This window comes from Ochotona princeps, chromosome 2, assembly GCF_030435755.1.
Source record: "Ochotona princeps isolate mOchPri1 chromosome 2, mOchPri1.hap1, whole genome shotgun sequence".
Taxonomy (NCBI): domain Eukaryota; kingdom Metazoa; phylum Chordata; class Mammalia; order Lagomorpha; family Ochotonidae; genus Ochotona; species Ochotona princeps.
This window is the reverse complement of record NC_080833.1, coordinates 119,274,881-119,300,035: the sequence shown is the minus strand read 5'-3', so window position 1 is coordinate 119,300,035 and position 25,155 is coordinate 119,274,881. Positions and strand designations below refer to the sequence as shown.

Below are 25,155 nucleotides of genomic sequence, written 5' to 3'. Positions count from 1 at the left end.
GAGGGCTAGCCAGAACTGCCTGGCAGGCAGAGTCACTGGTTCCAGCCTGAGAATTCGCATCTCTAATAACTTCCTGGAGATACTGCTGTTGCTGACTTGAGCTCCACACACCTATTTTTGCCCTATCAAGTATCTCATTAACACCCTTGAAATGTATTTGTTGAAGAAACTATGTTTACCACGAAGGATTTCCCTTAGTTTGAGTTAGACTAATTTATGTGCCTACTGATTGTGTCTTTGCCTTCCCTTTTTAAAACATTTATTATTTCATTAGAAAATTTTATTAAATTTATTTAATTTACAGAGAGGAGAAACAGATCTTCAATCCGCTGGTTCACTGCTTAAGTGACTACAATGGCCAGAGCTGTGCCAATCCAAAGCTAGGAACCAAGAGTTTCTTTTGGGTCTCCCATGCAGGTGCAGAGTCCTGAGGCTTTGGGCCGTCCTCCACTGCTTTCCCAGGCCACAGGCAGGGAGCTGGAAGGGAAGTGGAGCTGCTGGGATACGAACCGGTGCCCATATGACATCGCAGCATATGTAAGGCAAGGACTTTAGCCAGTAGGCTATCGCGCCAGACCCATCACTCCCTCTTTTTTAAAAAAAAAGATTTATTTTTATTTTATTACAAAGTCAGATATACAGAGGAGAGGAGAGACAGAGAGGAGGATCTTTCGTCCGATGATTCACTCCCCAAGTGAGCCGCAACCGGCTGATGCGCGCCGATCCGAAGCCGGGAACCTGGAACCTCTTCCAGGTCTCCCACACAGGTGCAGGGTCCCAATGCATCGGGCCGTCCTCGACTGCTTTCCCAGGCCACAAGCAGGGAGCTGGAAGGGAAGTGGAGCTGCCGGGACCAGAAGCGGCGCCCATATGGGATCCCGGGGCGTTCAAGGTGAGGACTTTAGCCACCAGGCCACGCCGCCAGGCCCCAACACTCTCTGTCTTTTAAAAAAGACTTATTTTTATTTGAAAGAGTTACAGAGAGAAGGAGAGAAAGAGATCTTCCATCTAGCTGCTGCTTCATTTCCCAAATGTTCGCAACAGTTGAAGCTAGACCCATCCAAAGCCAGGAGCTAGAACCTCACCAAGTGTCCCACACAAGTGCAGGGTCCCAAGCACTTGGCCCATCCTCTGCTGCTTTCTCAGGCCACAAGCTGGGAGCTGAATAGAAAGTATTAATTCATTAATTAATCGATTAATTAATTGGACATTAAAAATCGATGTGAAGTGGAAAAAAATTATGATATTCTAATGCTGATACTCCATTTTTGGTGACTCAAATACTTATGTGGATACATCCTCATTATTTGGGGAAAAGTAAAGATTTTAGGGAAAAAAAGGCAGAATAAATCTTTGATTCCTCGATCTTCCATATCATGAGTAGTTCACTGTTACGCTCCAGTGGTGAACAGTTTTTTAATGTGTACCTGCTATTAGCATTCATGGATTTAAATATATATGACGTATTTTTATACACTGAAATTACTATTTTGAGAAATACACAGATTGTTCTATTTGTGACAGTGAAAGCCTCTTTAATTTGCTTCTGGGCCCAGTGAGGTAGCCTAGTGGCTAAAGTCTTCACCTTGCACGCACCAGGATCCCATATGGGCGCCGGTTCTAATCCCGGCAGCCCCGCTTCCCATCCAGCTCCCTGCCTGTGGCCTGGGAAAGCAGTTGAGGACGGCTCAAAGCCTTGGGACCCTGCACCTGCCTGGGAGACCTGGAAGAAGATTCTGGCTCCTGGCTTCAGCTTGGCGCAGCTCCAGCTGTTGCAGCCACTTGGGGAGTGAGCTAGCAGATGGGAGATCGTCCTTTAAGTCTCTCCTCTGCATATCTGACTTTCTAATAAAATAAATGTTTCCCCCCAAAGAAGTTAGTTTAGTTTGCCTCTGAGTCTGTCTGTGTCACCCTGGTTGCCACTGGCAGGGTCCTTGCTAAGTGCTATAAGCTATTCCTTCTCACCTGTGCCTGGTGGGGAAGTGACAGTTTCTGCAGAGATCTGGTTCCTGTTTCCTGGATGCTTATCAAGACTGGTTGACTGGGTTTCTATGTTCTTCCGTGACCTAAGATTGGTAGTTATGTTGTTGTTAAAATTAAATGCAGAGGGCCCGGCGGCGTGGCCTAGTGACTAAAGTCCTCGCCTTGAACGCCCCGGGATCCCATACGGACACCGGTTCTAGTCCCGGCAGCTCCACTTCCCATCCAGCTCCCTGCTTGTGGCCTGGGAAAGCAGTTGAGGATGGCCCAATGCATTGGGACCCTGCACCCGCGTGGGAGACCTGGAAGAGGTTCCTGGTTCCTGGCTTCGGATTGGCGCGCACCGGCCCGTTGTGGCTCACTTGGGGAGTGAAACATCGGATGGAAGATCTTCCTCTCTGTCTCTCCTCCTCTCTGTATATCTGACTTTGTAATAAAAATAAGTCTTCAAAAAAAAACATCAAATGCAGAGGCTGGCACTCTGGCGCAGTCAGTTGAGCTGCTTCCTGTTTTGCTGGCATCCCACATGATGATGTCAAGTCTTAACTGTTGCATGTCAATCCAGTTCCCTGCTCAAGCACCTGTGAGAACAGAAGATGGTCCAAGTACCGGGCCCCAGGGCTCCTGCACCCTGTGGAAGATGTGAGTGTAGCTCCAGGACCACCACCTGGAACATTCTGTTTGCCCGCTTTTCATGTTAGTACCTAACATAAGCCTGTAAAAACAACGTAAAATAAAATACGTCATGAGTTATTACTAGTAATCAGGGTGACAGATTCTTTAATTTCTTTGGTTTGAATCTCCTTCATCAAGCCATTCTAAAAATTATACATTGTAGCAGCAGGAATGTTATAATATCACAGAATTACTCATTGGCATAATCAGACCCAGAAAATGCCCTAAAGTCTCAGAATATCAGTATAAACGTTATTACCAATTATATAATCATTAAGATTTCTGGGAAGCTTGAATGAATTGCGAATATGCCAAATATTCACCTTCATCTGTTCAATTTTTTTTTAATTTTTAAGTGGCTGTTCTGTAATTTGACTTTATGGTCCTATATTATTTTAATGGGCTCTTAGGCGGGCCCAGAGAAGCATATTCAACCTATGTAGAAACGGGCCCCTAACCACTTGCTGTACTGTTCTTTTACGAGTATAATCCTGTTCATAGGCCCTTGATGTGTGCAAAGGCTGGCAGGTGCAGAACATTTCCAGAAACTATTTTGTCGGGTTTTAAGCTAATAGTGGGCCTGGCAGGATTACTACCTGCAGGGCTAGTGCTCCCTGCATTCTTCCCCATACTTGTTGGCTAAAAGGAAGAGAATCTTATGTGGACTAGTCATCAACACCAGGTCACGAGGTCCTCATCACGGTCCCATTGACTTCCCCGCAACACCCTTCCAGGTAATCACACCAGATCCCCACCGGCCTCCATCATGCTTTGCAAATGATAAGATCTAGATGATTGTTGCTACGGACTGCAGAAGAGTTGGCTCCCCAAACTCATGCAGATGTTTAAACCCTGAAGTCTTAAGCTTTTTAAAATTAATTAATTAATTAATTTCCCCTGTCCCCTCTCCAAGTCCACCCCCCCACCACCAAATTCTCCTATATTATTACTACAGCATAGCTCTTCATAAACAGTCACATGTTCATCATTACGGGCATGGACAATGGCAGAGTCCAGCCTCTCCCTGTCAAGATACAGCTAATAGTTTCATTAGTATCCATCTTTGATCTGGAAGTAGAGATGCACACTGCACTGCATCCTCACATCTGGACATGAGAGTCTCCATTACAGCCACCACACATCCCTCTCAAATGAAAGGCGACAATACAAAATCAACAAGAAGAAAAATAGAAATTCACAACACCATCAATTTCTCAAGAGGTTTTGATAGTTCAACAGTCCTGAATTGATGGCGAACCTGCCACTCCAATCACAATGAAACCTCTCAGGAATCAACTGGCTGCTATAGTCCACCTTAGTGTCTCCGTCTGCCCAGATCTTCACTGTCAATGACTGGCTAGGGTAGCTGATCAATGGGTTGTGTTCTCTGTCCTCTGCCATGGTGCCAGGTGTCCTCTGGAGGCTCCAAGGTACAGCCTCCATGTACATTCAGATATGCTGTCCTCTGCTCCATCTGAGCCACTGAGGAGGCCCAGCTCTGACACATCCACTCCCACAATCAGCCCATGGAACCTGCAATTCTCTCCATGGTTAGGGTTCTGAGTCCAGCAATTCAGTTGGAAGGGAATTGCCCAAGAAGCCTCATCTGAGGCCATCCCAGACCTGATTCTTGTGTGTGTTTGCCAGTACAGGGTCTGGCAGAGTCTGTCACCCAAATTAGCCTATGCACACACTGGTAGTTGCAATTTCTGGGTCATTTCTGTCTCCAGCCCTGTGTTTTATGCAACCTGATGGGTGTTGGAGCCCAGACTGATCCTGTCCAGCACATACTCAGCCTTCTTGTAAACCATTGGGAGCTGCAGTCTAGTCAGAGCAACCCACAGAAACCCCTACCAGACCCACCCTTGCCCTAACTCCTGTGCTTGCCAGTATGTACAGCAGACTGGTCCCGTCTGTCCCACATCCCATTCAGCTCTCATACATGTTGATGGGTATTGAAGTCCAGTTTGTCCCAACCAGCCCCCCTATCTAGTCCACACTGGTGTCAGCAGGTGCCACCACCTGTCTAAACCATGCATGTGCCTGACAGAATTTGGCCCCTGTGCTAGCATCTGCTGGCTGATGCTGTGGCAAAGCCCAATCAATCCACACCAACACTGACTGATGCATGTAGCAGAAGGTACAGTCAGCCCAGCCTGGCTTTCCCCTGATCCAGCTCACATGTAGGCCATCAGATGTGATCCTGCCCAGCCTGGTCTCCCACCATCCCAGCTCTCATGCTCACCACTGGGAGTAGTGGCCCAGCAGGGGTGCCCTCGCAGCCCCCTCATTGGGGCCATCCCCACCCCCACCCCGTATTTCGCATGTGCTGGTTGGGTTCTGTATCCCAGTCTGGCATAGCCCCCTCACCTCGGCATTTGCCAGTGGGTGCTGTAGCCTGGCCAGGCCAGGCCCACCCCCAATGACAACTCACACTGAATGAGGACTACAGCCTAGACCAGCCCTGCCAGCCCACAATCCCAGCCCTCATGTGGGCTGGCTGGTATTGCGCCCTGACCCACACTCCGTTCTGGCACTTGGATTCGCCAGTTGATGGTATGGACTGACCCTGTCTGACCCGCCCCTGACCTGCACCAAATGTATGCCAGTGGGTACAGTATTTTGGCCTGGTCTGGGCTGCTCCCCATCGTGGTTCTTGCACTCACCTGCAGGTACTGTGTCCCGACAGAGGAGTTGTCCAAACTCCTCCATCTGGATCTCTCCCAATGCCAGATCTCGCACAATGGTGGGTCAATGGTTCAGCCCTCCTTGGTCCACCTCCTGTCCTAGCAGGAACAGTGGCCTTTCCTCACCAACCCTCACCCATTCCAGTTCTTGTTGGGTGCTACAGCCCAGCCAAGCCTGATCCATACCCAGACACAGCTCACACATGGCTCAGCAGGGACGGAGACTTGGCCTAGCCCATCCTATACCAACCCTGGTTCTCATGAGCCAGTGGGTGATGGATTCTAGCCCAATCTGGCGCATCCCATAACCCAGCCCACACACATGCCGAGGGATTCTGTAGCTATATCCAGACCAGACCGCAGACCCCACCCTGGGCCTCGTGCTCTCCAATGGGGATCACAACCCGACCAGGATGTCCCCTTTGCTCCCCAGCCAGCCTGTTCCCCTCTACAGACCTCATGCGTGCCAGTGGTTGCTTTGACCTGGCCTGGCAGAGCCCTCATCCATCTTAGCCTTTGCCTTTGGTTGCTGCAAGCTGACCTGACCTAGCCAGCCCCCAGTCCCAACTCTCACTGGTGGATGCTACAACCTGGCCCTGCTCAGTCTGTTCCCATTCCAGCTCATGTGAACCAGTAGGTGTGATACCCTAGGCCTTCATGACCTGCACTCCAGCCTGGTTTGTGCACTAACCAGTGGGCTGAGATCTGCTCGGCCCTGCCTGGTCCACCCCTTTCCAAAACCAAACCACACACTTGCCAATGGGTGGGGCTACCTTGCCCAGCTTGCCTGACCTCTAGGTCTGGAACACATGCTTGCCAGTTGGAGCTGTGGCCCAGTTTTGGGGATTCTCACAGTTTCCCCACTCAGTTCGCTCCCAGACCCAGGTCTCACATGCTCCAGGAGGTGCTAGGCCCTTGCCCGGTATAGCTTGCCCTTCCATTTTGGCCTTTGTATGAGTTGGTGGATGTTGCGGGCCGGCCTGCCCTGCACCCTGTTTTAGGATGCACATGCAGGTGCTGCAGCTTGGACCTGCCCAGCCTATCCTCAGCTCCAGTACCCGTGAGTGTTGGCAGGTTCCATGTTCACTCCTAGTTGAGCCAGTCATCACCCCAACTCCTGAGCTAACCAGTGGGACTTGTATTTCAGTACGGTTGGGCCCACTTATTCCGCCACAGAATCTACCTCCGGGCCTGGTCCTCTCACGTGCTGGTTAGTGTCATGGCCCTGCCTAATGTGACCTATCCCCTGTTCCCACACTCAATCAGGTACTTGGATCTAGGTCTGCTAGACAGGCCTCCAGCCATAGCTTTTGTGTGATATGACGTGTGATAGTCAGTGATGCTCTGTGCTAACAAGCCCATCTCAGGACTCCCAAGTGGGCTGATGAAGTCTGACCCACAGAATAAAGATGGAGCTGGCTGCTTAAAAAGCATTTGGGGGTTGGGGGAAGGGCTTGGGGTGGAGGAGGTGGGCTGTTTCCTCTGCTGATCAGCCAAGATTGGCCGGTGAAGCAGAGTTTTGCTCCACATGCCCAACCCACTCAAGTCTTAAGCTTTTAAGGGGTCAGTGCAAAAAGTTGGATTAAGGTGGAGCCTTGGTCCAGTTCTGGCACTTAGTGGGATCTTTGGAAAATGGCCAGGTTAGATTGCTGGGATGGAGTCTCAGGATTGGATCATGATAGCTCTGTAAGGAGAAGCCCCATGGCGGGTAAGGAAATCCCATTCCACGGTGGATAGGGGAAACCTATTCTTCATGGATCTCTGCATGCGGGCTTGCTATGTAATCCTTTGCCTGCACTTGCTTTTGCCTTTGCCAGACCCATGAGATGCCGGAGCTTGTAAGGCTCTCTTGTGGATGGCCACTGTCCACACTTTGAAAAACATTCTTCTTTCGTAAGAAGCTGCTTTCAGGTATTTCAGTTGTGTTAGGAAGTTGACTAATATAGTCATGCTGCTCCTTCAAGGAAAGTGGCTCCCAGTTGCCTTTAAGTGAATCTAAACTGCTCAATACACAATTGTCCTAACCAAACTCCAACCTCCCCATTGGCACCCTGCATCCCCTGTATCCTAGGATCCAGTCATGCAAATTTAGCCAACAAAAGCTATTTTGACCCCTAGTGGCTAAAGTCCTTGCCTGTATACACCGGAATCCTATATGGGTGCCTGTGTGTCCTGGCAGCCCTGCTTTCCATCCAGCTCCCTGCTTGTGGCCTGGGAAAGCAGTCGAGAACGGCCCAAAGCCTTGGGATCCTAAGACCCTGAAGAAGCTCCTGGCTCCTGCCTTCAGATCAGCTCGATTCTGGCCATTATGGCCACTTGGGGAGTGAATCATTGGATGAAAGATCTTTCTCTCTGTCTCTTCTCTCTGTATATCTGACTTTCCGATAAAAATAAATAAAATCTTTTGAAAAGCTACATTTTCATTGTTGATTTTCTTGGACTTCACACTCTGATTTCTTTGCCTGCCACGTTCCTTTACTCACCTAATATTTTCCTACTACCTTCCTGATTCAACATCAAGGAAGTTTTCTTGACCTACTTTGTAGATTTCCCCTCTTTGTGTTTGGCCGTTTTATATGTAAGTCGTCTGTCTCTTTTTTTTAAAAAAAGATTTATTTATTTTATTACAGCCAGATATACACAGAGGAGAGACAGAGAGGAAGATCTTCCATCTGATGATTCACTCCCCAAGTGAGCCGCAACGGGCTGATGCGCGCCGATCCGAAGCCGGGAACCAGGAACCTCTTCCGGGTCTCCCATGTGGGTGCAGGGTCCCAATGCATTGGGCCGTCCTCAACTGCTTTCCCAGGCCACAAGCAGGGAGCTGGATGGGAAGTGGAGCTGCCGGGATCAGAACCGGCGCCCATATGGGATCCCGGGGCTTTCAAGGCAAGGACTTTAGCCACTAGGCCACACCGCCGGGCCCCATCTGTCTCTTTTAAAAAATTATTTTGGGGGCCGATGCCGTGGCATAGTAGGTTAAGCCACTTGGCATCCCATATAGACAAATGTCAGCATCTCATAAGGGTTCTGGTTTTAATTCCAAGTCTTCTGCCCCACTTCTGATCCAACTCCCTGCTAATGTGCCTGGGGAAGCAGCAGAGGATGGCCCACGTGGACCCTACATACGAGAGACCCAGATGAAACTCCTGGCTCCTTGCTTTAACCTGGCCCAGTCACAGATGTTGCAGCCATCTCGAGTGTGGTCCAGCAGATGGAAGGTTTGTGCCCCTCCTTCTTTGTCTATAACTCTTTTTCTTAAGATTTATTTATTTTTATTGGAAAGGCAGATGTACAGACAGGAGAGACAGAGAGGAAGATCTTCCGTCCGATGGTTCACTCCCCAAGCGGTCACAATGGCTAGAGCTGAGCCAATCCGAAGCCAGGAGCCAGGAGCTTCTTCTGGGTCTCCCACACAGGTGCAGGGTCCCAAGGCTTTAGGCCGTCCTTGACTGCTTTCCCAGGCCACAAGCACGGAGCTGGATGGGAAGCGGGGTTGCCGGGATATGAACTGGTGCCCATATGGGATCCCAGCGTGTTCAAGACAAGGACTTTAATGACTACGCTATAGCACCGGGCCCTATAACTCTGTTTTTCAAATAAATAATAAGTGAATAGTTTAGAAATTATTTTTAATTATTCATGAGTTCTCATCTGCTAGCTCATTCCCCCAAATACTTAAGCTGAGGCTAGACCAGGTGTGGATCCAGTATCTGAACCCCAGGGACACAATTCAGGTTTGCCATAAGAACAGAGCAAGAAACTCAACTACCTGAACACCGCTGCCTTGCTCCCAGGATCTGCTTTGGAGGAAAGCAGGAGTTAAACGAAAGATGGAGCCAGAATTTAAATCCAGGCACACTGATAGGAGATGTGGGGAGCTTATCCAGCAACTTAAATGCTAGGCTAAACTCCTGCATTTAGCCTAGCAGTCAATGCTTATTGTCCCACATTGGACCCGGGTTGGATACACTGCTCAACTCTTAACTCCAGCTTCTGCCAGTATAGTCCCTACTCAGCTGAGTGTGTTCCTGCTACTCAAATGGAAGACCTGGATTGAATTCCCAGCTCACAGCGTTGTCCTGGTCCCAAAGTCCAAAGAACTGGTGTTTGCAACAGCCTTCCTCTCTAGAGGTAGGCCAAACATGGTTATTAATCCAGAGATTCTTCACTTGGATCTAAGTTTCATCCAACTGTTCAAAAGAGCATTCCATAGAGTCAAAGGCTTTTCTTTGGTGCAAAAACTATTTTTAGGTTTATCATTTATTCCCACTGTTTGCTGAACAGTCAGTTTGATCTTACATAGAATGCCACATCAAGAGAGTTGAAAACGTCTGAAATCTGCTTGATCTGGCAACAGATTATTCCATGCATTAAAGAAAGTTTACATTTTTAGGCAAGATGGAGCAATACTTTGGTGCGCCTGTTTTCAACTTGTTTTTTTCCAGCATCTAATGTTAATGACTATGAGGGTCCTTCCAGAAGTTCATGGAAAACAAAATTAAAAGATATTTGAAGATTAAGAAGTATCCTTTAATTCATTTTCCTTGAACTTTTTGAATGACTCATACATTTTATTACTTCATGAGCCATACACATAAGCCATACACCTCTCATGTACCGTCTGATATTTTATTCTTTTTCTCATTAAAATTTGTTGTAAAGGGTCTCGAAATTTTGTGCCAGATATTTTGGCCAACTTGTTTCCATTAAAGTGTAGTAATTTTAAAAATGAATAAAACTGCCACGCACAGACACAGATAAAACACATGGTCTGCATTCTCCTTTGCTTCTGAAGGTTGTACAGTGAAGTGCCATCATTAACCAGTCTTGTACTTTTAACTTAAAAGGCCAGTGGAGACAAACAGTTCTGAGACTGTTCTACCACTGAGTAAGAGTTGGGTGCCAGCTGTTAGGGATAATTCATCAAGCCTTCTGAGCTTTCTGGGCAGACATGGTGAACTTGCCAGCTCTAGCAGCCTTCTGGTTCATGGTTTCTGTGCCCATGGCCACAGCACCTTCCCATCGCATGTCACAGCAAAACAACCCAGAGGAGGATAGTCAGAGAAGCTCTCAACACACCTGGGCTTGCCCAAAATCCTGTCAATGAAGGCGGTATCACCAGGTGTCAGGAATTCAGGCCCATCTTCCAGCCTGTTTAAACTGCAATCAACCTTTTCCTTCAACTCGGCAAACTTGCAAGTGATGTGAGCTATGGGATGCTTCAGTACAGGGGCACACCCAGCACTGATTCGTCGTGGATGATTCAGGATGATCACCTGAGCAGTCAAGCCACCTGCTCCCACTGGTGGGTTGTTTTTTGCTGCACCTGCAACCTGGCCACCCACAACAAACATCCTTGCCAGACACATTTTTAATACTGAAGCCACATTGTCTCTGGGGGAGCTTCACTCAGCGCTTCATGGTGCATATCAGTGGATTTGACTTCATTTGTGACATTGATTGGAGCTAAGGTTACTTACCACCTAGCCAGGTCTGTGAACACCAGTCTGCCCTGGTCCACAGGAACAGCCCCAATACCATCAGTTTCTTAGACATCCTTCAGGGCAGACCAACAGACAAGCTGGTCTGGTTGGTGGAAGGATGGAATCCAGGGCTTCAAGCATCACGGGTCCACTGGTATTGCGGGTGATCTTCCACACTTTTTTTAATTAAAAAAATTTTATTAGGCATATCAGGTTTTACGGAGAGTTTGGGGGGACAGAGAGAAAGATCTTCCATCCTGTAGCTCACTTCCCAAATGGCCACAATGGCCTGAGCTGAGCTGCTCTGAAGCTAAGAATCAAAAGTTTCTTCTGGATCTTCCACACATGTGCATCCCAAGGGTTTAAGCCATCCTCCACTGCTTTCCCAGGCCATAAAGCAGGGAGCTAAGTGGGAAGTGGGGAAGCCAGGACATGAACCGGTGCCCATATGGGAGTAAGGATTAAGCCATTGAGCCATCACATTGGGCCCGACTTTCCATACATTAGCCATAGCATGCTAACACTTACCTCCAATGTATTAGCACCTTTCTAACCAGAAATGGGCACAAATGTGACTGTTACAGGGTTGGAGCCCATTTTCTTTCTTTTTTTCTTTTTTTAGGATTTTTGGTTTATTTTTATTGGAAAGACAATTCAATAGAAAGAAGGAGAGACACAGAGAAAGATCTTCTATCCTCTGGGTCACTTTGCAGGGGACCATAACAGGCTGAGCTGAGCCAATCTGAAACCAGGAGCCAAGAGTCTCCTCTGGCTCTCCCATGCAGGTGCAGGGTCCCAAGACTTTGGGCCGTCCTCAACTGCTTTCCAAGGGCACGAGTAGGGAGCTGGATGTGAAGTGAAACAGCCACGACATGGCCCAGTGCCCATAAGGGCATAAGGGTTCGCTTACGCTGGAGAATCAGCCAACCGAACCATTGTGCCGGGCCCCTTTGTAGCCCTTTTTCTTATAAAGGTGTTGACTTCCTCAATGATTTCCTCTTATCGCTTCTGGATGTAGAGTGACTTGGGGGAACCCATTTTGTTAATGCCAACAATTAGTTGTTTCACACGCAGCATGTAAACCAAAAGGGCCTGCTCACGGGTCTGTCCATTCTTGGAGATACCAACTTGTAATTCCCAGACACCACCAGCAGCAGCAGCAGGCAGGAAAGCACAGTCAGCCTGAGATGTGCCTGGAATAATTTTTTTTTAAAATCATGTTTTTGATAAAAAGTCTCTGTGTCGTGGGCCCGGCGGCGTGGCCTAGCAGCTAAAGTCCTTGCCTTGAACGCCCTGGGATCCCATATGGGCGCCGGTTCTGATCCCGGCAGCTCCACTTCCCATCCAGCTCCCTGCTTGTGGCCTGGGAAAGCAGTTGAGGACGGCCCAATGCTTTGGGACCCTGCACCCGCGTGGGAGACCTGGAAGAGGTTCCTGGTTCCCAGCTTTGGATCAGCGCGCACCGGCCCGTTGCGGCTCACTTGGGGAGTGAATCATCGGATGGAAGATCTTGCTCTCTGTCTCTCCTCCTCTCTGTATATCTGACTTTGTAATAAAATAAATAAATCTTTAAAAAAAAAAAGTCTCTGTGTTGTGGGGTATCCATGAGGATCTTATAATGCTGCTGGTCTCAGATTTCCACAGGGAGATATTGATGGTGAGACCACACTCATTCTTAGCTTTCATTTTATCCAAGACCCAGGCATACTTGAAGGAGACTCTCCAATCTCAGCAGCCTCCTTCTCAGAATCTTCAGTTATTCTTTTGTTGATAACCCCGCATTTGAAGACGAAATGGCCAATATGGTGGACTTGCCCAAATCCGCATGTCCAAGGACAATGTTGATATGAGTTTTTCTTTCCCATTTTTGCTTCGATTTAGTAGTAGTTTTTGTGATATCTGAGTATTGATGGTAAATCTATTGGGGAAAAAAAGTGATATTTTGTTCTTTTGAAAGATTTGGTTATAATCCACTGCTTTTTACTAATCACTAATGAGTTATACTACGTCATTAAAAAGAAGAAGAAAAAACTATTCTAGAGACTAAGAGTTTTTTTTTTTTCTTTTTCAGATTTGTGTGAAAGACACAGTGATGACTGAGAAGACGGCCTAGAGGGGTCACCCATCTGCCAATTCACTCCCCAAGGGGCACAACAGCAGTGTGTGGGCCAACAGCCAGGAACACCACAGGCCTCAGTATGGGTGACAGGGTCCCAGGTCTCTGGGCCATGTTCTGTTGCCTTCCCAGGCACATTAGCAGGAGCTGCTAGGATCTGAAGTGGCACTCTCCTGTGGGCTGCTGGCACCACAAGCAGCAACGCAACCTGCTGCACCACGATGCTGCCACCAGAGTAAGAGATTTTATATATTTATATATATATATTATTTTATATATATATATAAAATTTAAGAATCAGTGAAAAAAAAGAATCAGGAAATTTGGCTGAGGTAATTTAAGAAAATAATAATACATTCATTTTATTTTTGATGATGTTGCATAGTTGAGAGGGATGCATGCCCATATGGATCACTAATTATCCAATTATAGTGGAGATAATCAAGGATAATCAAGGATTGGGGGAAAGCGGATGAGACATCTGCCTCTAATCTCTTGTTTTCTTCCTGTATCTGGGGAAAGTGGGGAGAGAAGGGGAGAGGGACGCTCCCAGCAGTCCAACTCCTTCAGTACCTGGGAATGGGAGATGGCCACCCAATGTCATCCCAGGGTCCCCGATGTGGAGGATATTCTGAGGATACTGCTTAAGTAGTTTTAATAGTTCTGAGATACTGTTTATTTTGTTGCTGCAAGGCTAAGAATTCTCCCAAGGTCTATTGGCTGACATAGTCTACCTTGGAGTCTCTATTCACCCGGATACTCACCGTTAAAGCTTGTCCAGGAGAGCTGTCCGATTTGTTCTGCCCTCCATGGTACCAGACATCCTCTGCAGGCCTCAAGGAACTGGTTTTCATGTTCCTCATGAGCATCTGGGCACGCTGTCCACTGCTAAGAACTCAGTAACCGAGGAGGCCCAATTCTGACACATGAACTCCACGGTCAGACCACACAGTTCCTGTAATTTTCATGTGACTGGAGTTCTGAGTCCAGTAATCCAGTTGGCAGAGGGTGGGAGTGGGGACCCTCCCCCCAAATGGCTGAGGTCATTTAAGGCAATAGAAGAGGTAGTTCAAATTAGAAGTGCTAGACTTATTTAAGAGTTTTAAACCACTTTACATTATCAGATAACTTGGTGGAAAACACTCAAGAACAATTTCCTAGAGAGGCATTTACCCAAGAATATGACTTCTTTCCTCAAATATATGGGTATGTACTTTCTGGAAGACCAAAGAGTGCCAAGAATCTGACCTTCACTGGAATATATAACTGCAAACTCACTCACCAAGAACTTTGAGAAAAGCGCCTTTATGCAGGACCGCAGGCTAAAAACCGTGTGCATGCAAAGGTGAGTTATGTAACTCTACACTCCAATATCTTAAAGCCGGCAGCTCAGTGTGGGTTTCTTCATCCATCACATGAGGACAGTAATTCCTGCACTGATTTGCATGCCCATAAAATTGCCAGGAAGATGAAATGAGAATAATATACAAGCATACTTTGAAAATTATAAAACAGTTGAGCAAGGAAACAGTTTCTAAAAATTTACAAAAATTCACGCACACCCTTTCTCTATTCACCAAACAACCATTTGACAATTTCCCTTTAATCAGCAGTTTATTAGTGACTTTAACTTGGGGCTAGATTATTTTCTAATGTTTACTTGTCTGAAAGGTTTAAATGAATCTAATAACAACTTGATAAAGTGATGGCCTTGTAGATGGCCCAATTTCATTTCCTAAGTTTTGACTGCATCCCGTGTTCAGTGGATAATTTAAGGTACATCATTTAATTAAGAACCTTTTCTTCTCTTCCAATAAAAAATAAATAGAATGGCTCACTCTCACTCCTGACTTATCCTGATTTACTGACACACGAGGAAGATTAAAACATCCAGAAGGCTTAAAGGAGCATGAAGTACTGTGTCCACTCTCAAAAATAGTGCCCGACTTGCCACAAAGATCACAATCTCCATCACTTGGATAAGACTCAATCTTTAGAAGTTCTAGCAGTAAGAATGTGCTCGCTTCATTTTGATTGTTCCCAGCAAGCAGGCAAGAGGAGCGAGCGACGTAAACACGGATGATCGCATCATTTGCTGTCGTTGTAGGGGTAGGCACTCAGAGAAGGAAGCCGTCGATCCTCCCCATGGGGAAGGCTTTGCGTACTATGTCAGCACACATGGATTAGGCCCTTGACTTTAAGGATCGTATAGTCACATTGAGGGCCCGGCAACTGAGTGAGCAACAAAAGATGGTGTAAATGGAAACGAAGACCGTGTGATTGTAGCGTACAAGAGGATGTTGGCCACACAGACACAGGAGGGCTTCTGGAGTCAGTGACAAGAGCTAAATTCTGAAGGCTTTTTTGGAGTTGTCGGGGGGGAAAAGTTGGAGGAAAGAACAGTCAGGACACGGAGAATGATGTAGGCAAGGAGACAAGAAAGTGCATGGATCGGGAGGGGGGGGGATTCAGAGGGAAGGGCAGACAGAGAGAGCAGTTCATGAGAAGCCAAAAGATTTGAATGACTCTTGGGGTCATTCGCTGTAAGCTGCCAAGGACCAAGATCCAATGAACAGTTTAAAATCGCCCTGTAGTACACGTTTTGGTGTCGTGGTTAAGCTCCCATTGGGAAATCCACATCTTGAAATGGAGTGCCTGGGCTCAATTCCCAGGAGCTCTGCTCCTGAATGCAGCTAGCTGCTAATGCACCAGCTAGGATGCGGCAGCCATTGCTCAGGTGCGCAGGTCCCTCCACCTGCTGATGGACACCCCAACTGGGGTTCCCCAGTTCCTGGCTTCTGCCTGGTTGAGACCTGGCTGTTGGATTGAAGGAGTGAACCGGAGGGTAGACTTTCTCTCCCTGTTTCTCTGTTTTTTTCAAATATGAGAGAAGAGGCCAGGTTGGGAGCGGGAGAGGGAGCTATCACTCAGGTGGCAGGGTAGACGTAGATTAGAGAAGTGGAGATGATGTTGTGATATAGCATGGAAAGCCACAGCCTGCAATGCCAGCATCCTATCCATAGGTTCTTCAAAGTCCTGGATGTTCCACTCCTGACCCAGCTCCCTGCTTATGGGCCTAGGGAAGCCGCGGAAGATGGTCTGTCTTACCTGGGCCCTTGCCATCCACATGGGAGACCAGAAAAAAGCTCCTAGCTCTGGCTTCACCCTGGTCCAGCTCTGGCTTTTACAGCTATTTCAAACAGCAGGTGGAAGGTCTCTCTCTTCCTCTCTCTCTCTCTCTCTCTCTCTCTCTCTCTCTTTCTGTAATTGACTTTCAGAATAAATAGAATCTGTAAGAAGAATAAGAAAATATAGAGGGCTGATGCCACCGCATAGTGGACTGAGCCTCTGCCTGCATATAAGCCTGTATGAGTACCAGTGTGATCCTGGCTGCTCCACTTCCAGTTCGGCTCCCTGCTAATGTGCCCGAGAAAGCAGCAAAAGATGACCCAAGTTGTTGGTACGTTGCACTCACCAGGAAGACACAGAAGAAACTCCAGGCTCCTGGCTTAGACAAGCCTTGCTCTAGCTTTGTGGCCATTTAGGGAGTGAAGCAGCAGATGCAATATCTTTCTCTTCTTCTGTCTGTGTAATCGTGCCTTTCACACAAAAAATCTTTTTTTTAAAAAAAAGGGTAAGCCTTAAGAGAGGTTAGGGTATTTGTCACATGTTTGTTCTACCGTGTGCCAGGAGATACTGTGGTAAGCAAAAGTGTAGTGCCAGAACTTCATGGAGTGGCAGTCTGGCAGGGGACACGAATGCCAAAAATGCCAAACAAGTGAACGTGTTCTTACAAAAAGTCAGCGCTGTCAGTGCTGCTAGTGAGAGAGCGTGGCAGTGTCACTTCATGCCTTGCTGCTGTTGTCGCCTCACCCACACGCCTTCTTCCTCTGGTCACACTCTTCTAAGCTAACTTGCCCTGCTTCAGAGCACCCAGGGGGGGCCATCTTCCCCAAAGGTGGGCATGCCACCAAAGCAGGTGTGGCCAAAGAAAGAAGGCAGGCTTTTGCTGTTTTGTTGGGGCTTTCCTCTGAAGATGTCCAGCCTCCCCACCATTTGTTGGCTAGTGGGTCACACACCCAGTCCTCAACCCACCCACTGCATAGGAATAGGAGAATGGGCTTAGTCTAGTGTGGACTTACCCTACTTACGTGGTTAGACACTGGGGCCAAACTGGAGCTTTGCAAGCCCAAGAAAAGGGAGAAGGATACAAATTGGGAAGGATACCCATTGTAAGGAGAATGGACGATGCTTTAGAAAGACCATTCAAGACAGAAATGGGCTGCCGCAGAGGGCAACTGGGCCCTTGGATCCTGTTTCTCAAGGTTTCTTATTCTGTGTCTTGCTGTTTGCTGCCACCTAGTGCGGGGTTAGCTCTTCCTAACACCACTGGAAGTCCACGTCCTAGAGCACCATAAGAAGGAACTCAGAGATAAGGAATGTAAAAGCGCAGTGGCTGTTTGTATATGGTCAGCTCATCCTTGAAATGCTTGGCTGGACGGTTTGCCTTTCCCAGCTCTCTCTGAGGCGAGTCTCAGCTTCTCGTTCGTATGCGTGCCCCACCTAGTGGTGGTAAGTGGCCATGTTTTGAATCCACTACCCAGGAAGAATGGTGGAAGGAAGGGATGTACTCACAAGCTTCTAGAAGAGTGCTCTCACCGCCCTTTGATGGGCGCGGGCGCAGATCTTGTCAATGCATGGCAGGTTTTTTTTTTTATTGCTTGACTCTCCCGCCATTTCCCATTCCTCTTTGCATGAAAAGGAAGACAGCATAAAACCTCCACCTGTAATGCCAGCATCCTATACGTACACTGCTGCGCGTATTAGCTGCTCCACTTCCAGTCCAGCTCCCTGCTAAAGGCCTGGGAAAACCAGAAGATGGTGTAAGTATGTGCGTCCCTGCTGCCCTGGGAGACTTGCAGGGAGCTCCTGGCTCCTGGTTTAGGCCTGTCACAGCCGTGGTCTTTGCAGCCTTGTAGGGAGCAAAGCAGAGGATGGAAGATCTCTGATGGCTCTGTCCCTCTTCCTCTGGGACTCTTTCAAACAAACACATATTCTTTGAAAAAGAAAAAGGAACATAACAACAACAACAACAAAAAAAAAAAAACAATAAAAGATGTTTGTTTTTCCCTTGGCACCGCAACAAACCCTAAAATGAAGAGACAAAGAGCGGGTGGGCCCAGGTAGCTCTCCCTGCACACCTTCCTTCCTGACATACTCCCGACTACTCATTGCCTCAACTGACAGTTTTCAAAATCTGTTTTTGTTTCCAAACACTGATAGTCAATGTGTAACATCTCACCTCCCCTTATATAGTAAGTTTTTTTAAAAAAAAAAAAAAAGTTCTACAGAAACAAAAACACAAAGTAGAAAAATCTATGTTTATCTCTCCCATGAAGAACCACCCTATCCGTTATTTACTATTCCAAAAGTTAATCGATGCTAATACTCATATGGGGTATTTTTAAAAAAGATTTATTTATTTTATTACAAAGTCAGATATACAGAGAGGAGGAGAGACACAGAGAAGATCTTCCATCCGATGATTCACTCCCCAAGCAGCTGCAACAACTGGAGCTGTGCCGATCCGAAGCCTGGAACCCAGATCCTCTTCTGGGTCTCCCACGCGGGTGCAAGGCACCAAGGCTTTGGGCTGTCCTCAATTGCTTTCCCAGGCCACAAGCAGGGAGCTGGATGGGAAGCAGAGCTGCCGGGATTAAAACTGGCACCCATATGGAATTCCGGCACGTTCATGGCAGGGGCCTTAACCGCTAGGCAACCGCGCTGGGCCCATATGGGGTATCTTTGAAAGTTAGCTTAAAAAAAAATTGTATTCATTTTTATTGCAAAGTCAGATATACAGAGAGGAGGAGAGACAGAGAGGAAGATCTTCTGTCCATTGATTCACTCCCCAAGTGGCCGCAAAGGCCAGTGCTGGTCCAATCCAAAGCCAGGATTCCTCCGGGTCTCCCATGTGGGTGCAGGATCCCCAGGCTTTGGGCTGTCCTTGACTGCTTTCCCAGGCCACAAGCAGGGAGCTGGATGGGAAGTGGAGCTGCTGGGATTAGAACCTGTGCCCATATGGGATCCCAGCGTGTTCAAGGCGAGGACTTGAGCTGCTATGCCATGCCGCCAGGCCCTAAAAGTTAACTTTTTAATATTTATTTGAGAGGAGAAAGGGGATGGGGTGTGTGTATACCCCACCACAGATTCACTCCTCAAATACATCCCTGCGGCCCAGGCCAGGTTTCCCATGTGAGAAGCCCAGCAAATGGAGTGGTCATTGCTGCCTTCCAGGTCTGATGTTAGAAAGCTGTGTTCGGGGGCCTGGCGTCGTGGCCTAGCGGCTAAAGTCCTCGCCTTGAAAGCCCCGGGATCCCATATGGGCGCCGGTTCTAATCCCGGCAGCTCCACTTCCCATCCAGCTCCCTGCTTGTGGCCTGGGAAAGCAGTTGAGGATGGCCCAATATTTTGGGACTCTGCACCCGTGTGGGAGACCCGGAAGAGGTTCCAGGTTCCCGGCTTCGGATCGGCGCGCATTGGCCCGTTGCGGCTCACTTGGGGAGTGAATCATCGGACGGAAGAGCTTCCTCTCTGTCTCTCCTCCTCTCTGTATATCTGGCTGTAATAAAATGAATAAATCTTTAAAAAAAAAAAAAAAAAGAAAGAAAGCTGCGGTTGGGAGCCAGGGTTAGAGGCAGATAGGCTAGATGTTGCTGACCAAATACTTCCAGCCAGGATAGACTCTGGGGAAACCAGAGACCCCTCCGAGCTGGGGCTTGGCTTCCTCTGACTTTTGAAGGGCTTAAGAACAAAGGTTGAAGTTCTCCAAAAAAAGAGGTCTCAAGATGGCAGCATAGAAACCCTGCTCTGTGGAGTTCAGCTCAAGACTGCCGTCCTCACCCCTGCTGCTGGCCTACCCTCTCAACCTAGGACTTGAAACCTCCTCCCCACCCCCACCCCAACTATATGAGTCAGTTCTTTAAGATCCCTCTTCCCTCTATGACTGCGGGTCCTGATGACTGCAGTGGGTGCAGGTCCTGGTGGGTCCTGGCGACTAGGGTGGGCAGGTGCCAGCGGGTCCTGATGGCCACACTTTTAACATATTGGTTACTCATTACTACGTCAATTAATTCCATAATGATGTAAATTTTTGCTGATGGTATGTTGGAGCTTTTAATTGACTGGGATGATACTCTGATGGCTCTGTCTTCAGACCAGAAAGGCTATACCTAAGAAGCCGTTGAACTTGACTGGACAATAAGATGCTGGACTCTATGTTTGGTGTACGCTTGCAATGGGGGAATCTCAACTGAACTTGAGCTGTGGTTATGCAACAAGGTGGAGGAATCCACCATGGTGGGAGGGTTTGGGGAGGGGTGGGGAGAACCCAAGTACCTATGAAACTGTGTCACATAATACAATGTAATTAATGAATTAAAAATAATAAATAATTAAAAAAAAAAAAAGAAAAAGCAAAAAAAAAAAAAAAAAAAAAAAAAAAGATCCCTCTTCCCAGGCCTGGTGCAGTAGCCTAGTGGCGAAAGTTCTTGCCTTGTATGCGCTGGGATCCCATATGGGCACCAGGATCCCTTATGGGCATCAGTTCAAATCCGAGCTACTCCACTTTCCTTCCAGCTTCCTGCTTGTGACCTGGGAAAGCAGTCTAGGACTGCCTAAAGTTGGAGACCCAGAGGAGGCTCCTGGCTCCTGGCTTCAGATCAGCTCAGCTCCGGCTGTTGCAGCCAGTTGGGGAGTGAGCCAGTGGTTGGAAGACTTTTTCTCTCTCTCCTTCTCTCTGTAGATCTGCCTTTCCAATACAAATAAATAAATATTTAAAAAAATTTCCTCTCCCTACCTACTCTGGCTCTCTCACACTTTGTATGACACACTGATTGTTTTTTTTTCTGGATAACTTTCACGAATATAGTATCTGTATGGAAATGGACCACTGGCTTAAAAAATTCATTCTTCTCTCTTGGAGCTTTGTTTTTTGATTTTTTTCCAAGGGTGAATTTTTTAAATTTTGTATTATATTTTTGACAATCCTTACATAGTTAATTAGGGTAAAAATGTTCAAGGGCAACAGGAAAGTGGGTAAGACTGTTATTTCCATTTTGTTTTCTTCATGTAGCTGAGGTAAATGGGGATATTGAGGGAGAAGCCCCACCTAGTTTCCCACCCACCCCAGGTCCCGGATGTGGGCCATACCACCCTGAACGCACCCAATCTCGTCTCTTGGAGCTTTGTGTGGCTGTGTAACAGATTTCTTTCCGCATGTGGGGACAAGTATGATATGAACCACTTCCATGCTTGGCTCATTAAAACTTCTGGATCGGGCCCAGCGCGGTAGCCTAGTGGTTAAAGTCCTCTCTTGCATATGCAGAGATCCCATATGGGCGCTGGTTCTAATCCCGGCAGCTCCACTTCCCATCCAGCTCCCTGCTTGTGGCCTGGGAAAGCAGTCGAGGACGGCCCAAAGCCTTGGGACCCTGCACCCGCATGGGAGACCCAGAAAAAGTTCCTGGCTCCTGGTTTCAGATCAAATTAGCTCAACTCCAGTTGCTGTGACCAGCTGGGGAGTGAATCAATGGATGGAAGATCTCTCTGTATCTCCTCTCTGTAAATCTGGCTTTCTAATAAAAAAAATTTTAAATCTTAAATAAATACATAAGTAAATAAAATGTTTGGCTCCTTTTTGGGGGAAATGGGGGGATGACTGACAGGATGATGCTAAGAACATCCTTGGAAACCACACACTGAGGGCAGCATCCTGGGTCCTTCAGCGGCCGCCTGGAGCAGAGCCCCCTCTCCCCTACCCCTCAGACCTGAACATTTTAACTGGCTATTCCTGGACCCTTGTTGTAAGCAAGTTTCTCTCGTGTGAAACATTTTTATGTTTTGGATATTTGAATAATTAGATTGATATTTTGTGATGGATATAGAGCTCCAATCCTGGGGCTAGCATTGTGGGGTAGCTAAGGAAGTCGCCCGTTGCAGTACCAGCATCCCACCTGAGGGCCAGATCGAGTCCCAGCAGTTCATGTTCTGGTCCAACTCCCTATGAATGCACCTGGATGTGGCAGAAGATGGTACAGGTGTGTGAACTCCTGCCACCCACCTGGGAGATCTGAATGGAGCTCCTGGCTCTTGGCTTCAGCCCGGCTCAGCCCTGGCCATTACAGCCAGGAGTGACCTCGAACATGGAAAGTTTCTTCTTCTCTGTTTCCCTCTCTTTCTCTGTAACTCTAGCTTTCCAATATTTAAGTAAATCTTAATAATATTAATAAAAAAGAATTTAGGGCCGTCACCATGACATAGTAGGCTAAGCCTCCACCTGCAGCTCCTGTATCATATATGGGCACTGGATCGAATCCTGGCTACTGCACTCTGATTCAGCTCTCCGTTATTGTGCCTGGAGAAGCAACAGAAAGAGGCCCAAGTGGTTGGACCTCTGTACCCACGTGAGAGATCAGGAGAAAACTCCTGGCTCCTGGCTTCAAAGCAGTCCAGCTCTGGCTGTTGCAGCCATTTGGGACTGAACAAGCAGATGGAAGACCTTGTTGCTCTGTCTCTTCTGCACTCTGTAACTCTACCTTTCAAATAAAATAATGAACAAAAATGAAAAAGCAACAACAACAACAACAAAAACCCCTTGGATACTTAAAAAAAAATAGGCACTGCTTAATAAATGAACTACAGTCTCATCTTATTCCATGGCAAAATATTTGACAAAACTTGGTGTGGCTGCTAGAAGGGCACACCCACTTTGCATTGCGCTGGTACTTGACATGAACAAGAATGTCAGTAGGAGTTGGCAGCCACTTGCTATTTTTAGCTAGATTTGAAAGAGACTCATTTGAATGAGAACCTACGGGTCTGTAAGCAGCACGCGGCAATCGCGGGTCCAGCAACTTAGGATTCTGCTATAAATTCAGAAAATCCTTTTGCTTCGGTACCGTAAGAGCCAGAGCCCACCTCAGCTCAGGGGCCTGTTGTGGAGACCTGCCAGATCTCATGTGACTCTCGCCCAGCTGTTTCAGGTGTTTTCCAAATAACTGGTGCTCAGTTGATAAAAAGAGGCTCTGGGACAAGCAAGCTTAGAAACAGAGGCTGAAGGACTGAGAAAGAGCTTGTGGTGTGGTTACTGGCGCACAGAACTGAACCAAAGCAAAGAGATTTCATGCCTTGTCCATTTTCGAAATGAGAGGTTTATTAAAAAAAAAAGTAGGTCAGGCATTAAAAACTTTGTGAAGATGAAACAAATATTGTGCTATTGAACTTAACAGAAATCCAAAGCCAAATGGTTTTGTTTTTTTTAAAGATTTATTCATTTTTATTGGAAGGTCAGATTTATAGAGAGAAAGAAAGATCTTCCATCGCTGGTTCACTCCCCAAGTAGCCTCAATGATCGGAGCAGAGCTGATGTGAAGCCAGGAGCCAGAAGCTTCTTCTAGGTCTTCCATGTGGGTGCAGTGTCCCAAGGCTTTGGGTCATCCTTGACTGCTTTACCATGCCACAGGCAGGGAGCTGGAAGGGAAGTGGGACAACCAGGATACAAACCAGTGGCCATATGGAATCTTGGCACGTGCAAGGTGAGGATTTTAGCCACTAGGCTACCGCACCGGGCCCAAGCCAAATAATTTTTGAACATGTGTTCCTCAGCTTGCTTTTCTTTACAGCCAGTGTTTACCATTTTGCTTTGGATGTGTTTTACTAAAAGTTTTCTTAGTATTTCTTCTGCTTGAAGTCCATTAAAAACCTTAGATCAGTAAGCTTGTGGCTTCCATCACATTTAGAAAAAATATTCACCATTATTTCTTCAGTCCTTTTTTTTTCCATCTCCCAATTGCCCTAGCTTCTGAGCCTCTAGCTATATATGGAGAAACTGTAAAAAAGCTCTTGAGAAAATGCAATGAAAAGATAAATTTATTTCAGTGTAAACTTTTATTTTTTATATTCATGTAGGGTTTTTTTCACTATACACATGGTTCAGTAACTTTTTGAATCCCTTATATGCATGGATTTTAAAATCTTTTTGCACCAAAGACTTACCTTTTTTTAAAAAAAAGATTTATTGTATTATTATTGGAAAGACAGATCAGATTTACAGAGAGAAAGAGAAATGGAGAGAAACATCTTCCATCCACTGGGTCACTTCCCAACTGGCCACAACGGCTGGAGCTGAGTCGATCTGAAGCCAGGAGCCAGGAGCTTCTTCTGGGTCTCCCACTTGAATGCAGGGTCCCAAGACGTTGGGCTGTCTTTGACTGCTTTCCCAAGCCACAAGCAGGGAGCTGGATGGGAAGTGGAGCAGCCAGGACATGAACCAGCGTCCGTATGAGATCCTGGTTCTTACATGGTGAAGATTCAACCACTAAGCCATCGCACCAGCCCCAGTCTTATCTTTTAAACCCATTTCCATCAATATCTGGAACTATCCTTGTATATGTTAGGTCACAAAATTGTGCTCCATGGCCCAATAATTCAATGTTCATTGTGGATTATTTAGATATTTTAATCTAAAATGCTCTAAAACAACGGTTCCTGAAGAGATTCAATGTGTACCATTTAAGAAAATAGACTAGGCAGACTGCGTGGCTGCCTTGGGGGAGGGGAGTTCGCAGGCGGGCCTCAGGAGCCTCAGCTTGGAGGCTTTTCTAACCAGTGCACATACACACAGTTGAGCACACTGGCTCCCCGGGGGAAGGGATGCTCACGGGGCTTCTAAGACAACCCCATCCTGGAAGGTTTGTTGCTGTTGGTGGTGGTGGTGTTTTTTTTTTTTTTTTTTCCTTTTGATCCACACTGGTGCTTGTAGCTGGGCCACAAGGCTCCCCTGGAAGGGCCCCAGGCAGCCCAGGTGCCAAAGGCCCTGGGTGAAGCCCCTCAGCCGCCTGGCAACACGCCCCTGTGGTTTCAGGCGTCTTGATTTACAGCATGATGACAGAATTACACAGGTGGCAGTGAGTGATGACATGTGGTTTTATTACAGTTGAGGGACTTGCACAGATAAGCCCACGACATGTGTGTGTATGTAGGGGGCTGACACTAAATTGGTTAGTAGTGGAGAACAAGAGTGAGAGAGTGGGTCTGATAGCAGAATCTGTGAGGGAAGTGTGGGCTCACTGCTATGGAACTGCAATCTCTGCTGGCTCACCCAAGAACTGTGGATGGCATCAGGAATAGCTGGGGAGCTAAGGGACGCCCC

At 47.2% G+C, this 25,155-nt stretch overlaps 1 pseudogene; it reads right to left on the bottom strand.

Annotated features, from left to right (window-relative positions):
* Positions 1-10,268: 10,268 nt before the first annotated feature.
* LOC101526167 (putative elongation factor 1-alpha-like 3) lies at positions 10,269-14,283 on the bottom strand (annotated as a pseudogene).
* Positions 14,284-25,155: the final 10,872 nt, after the last annotated feature.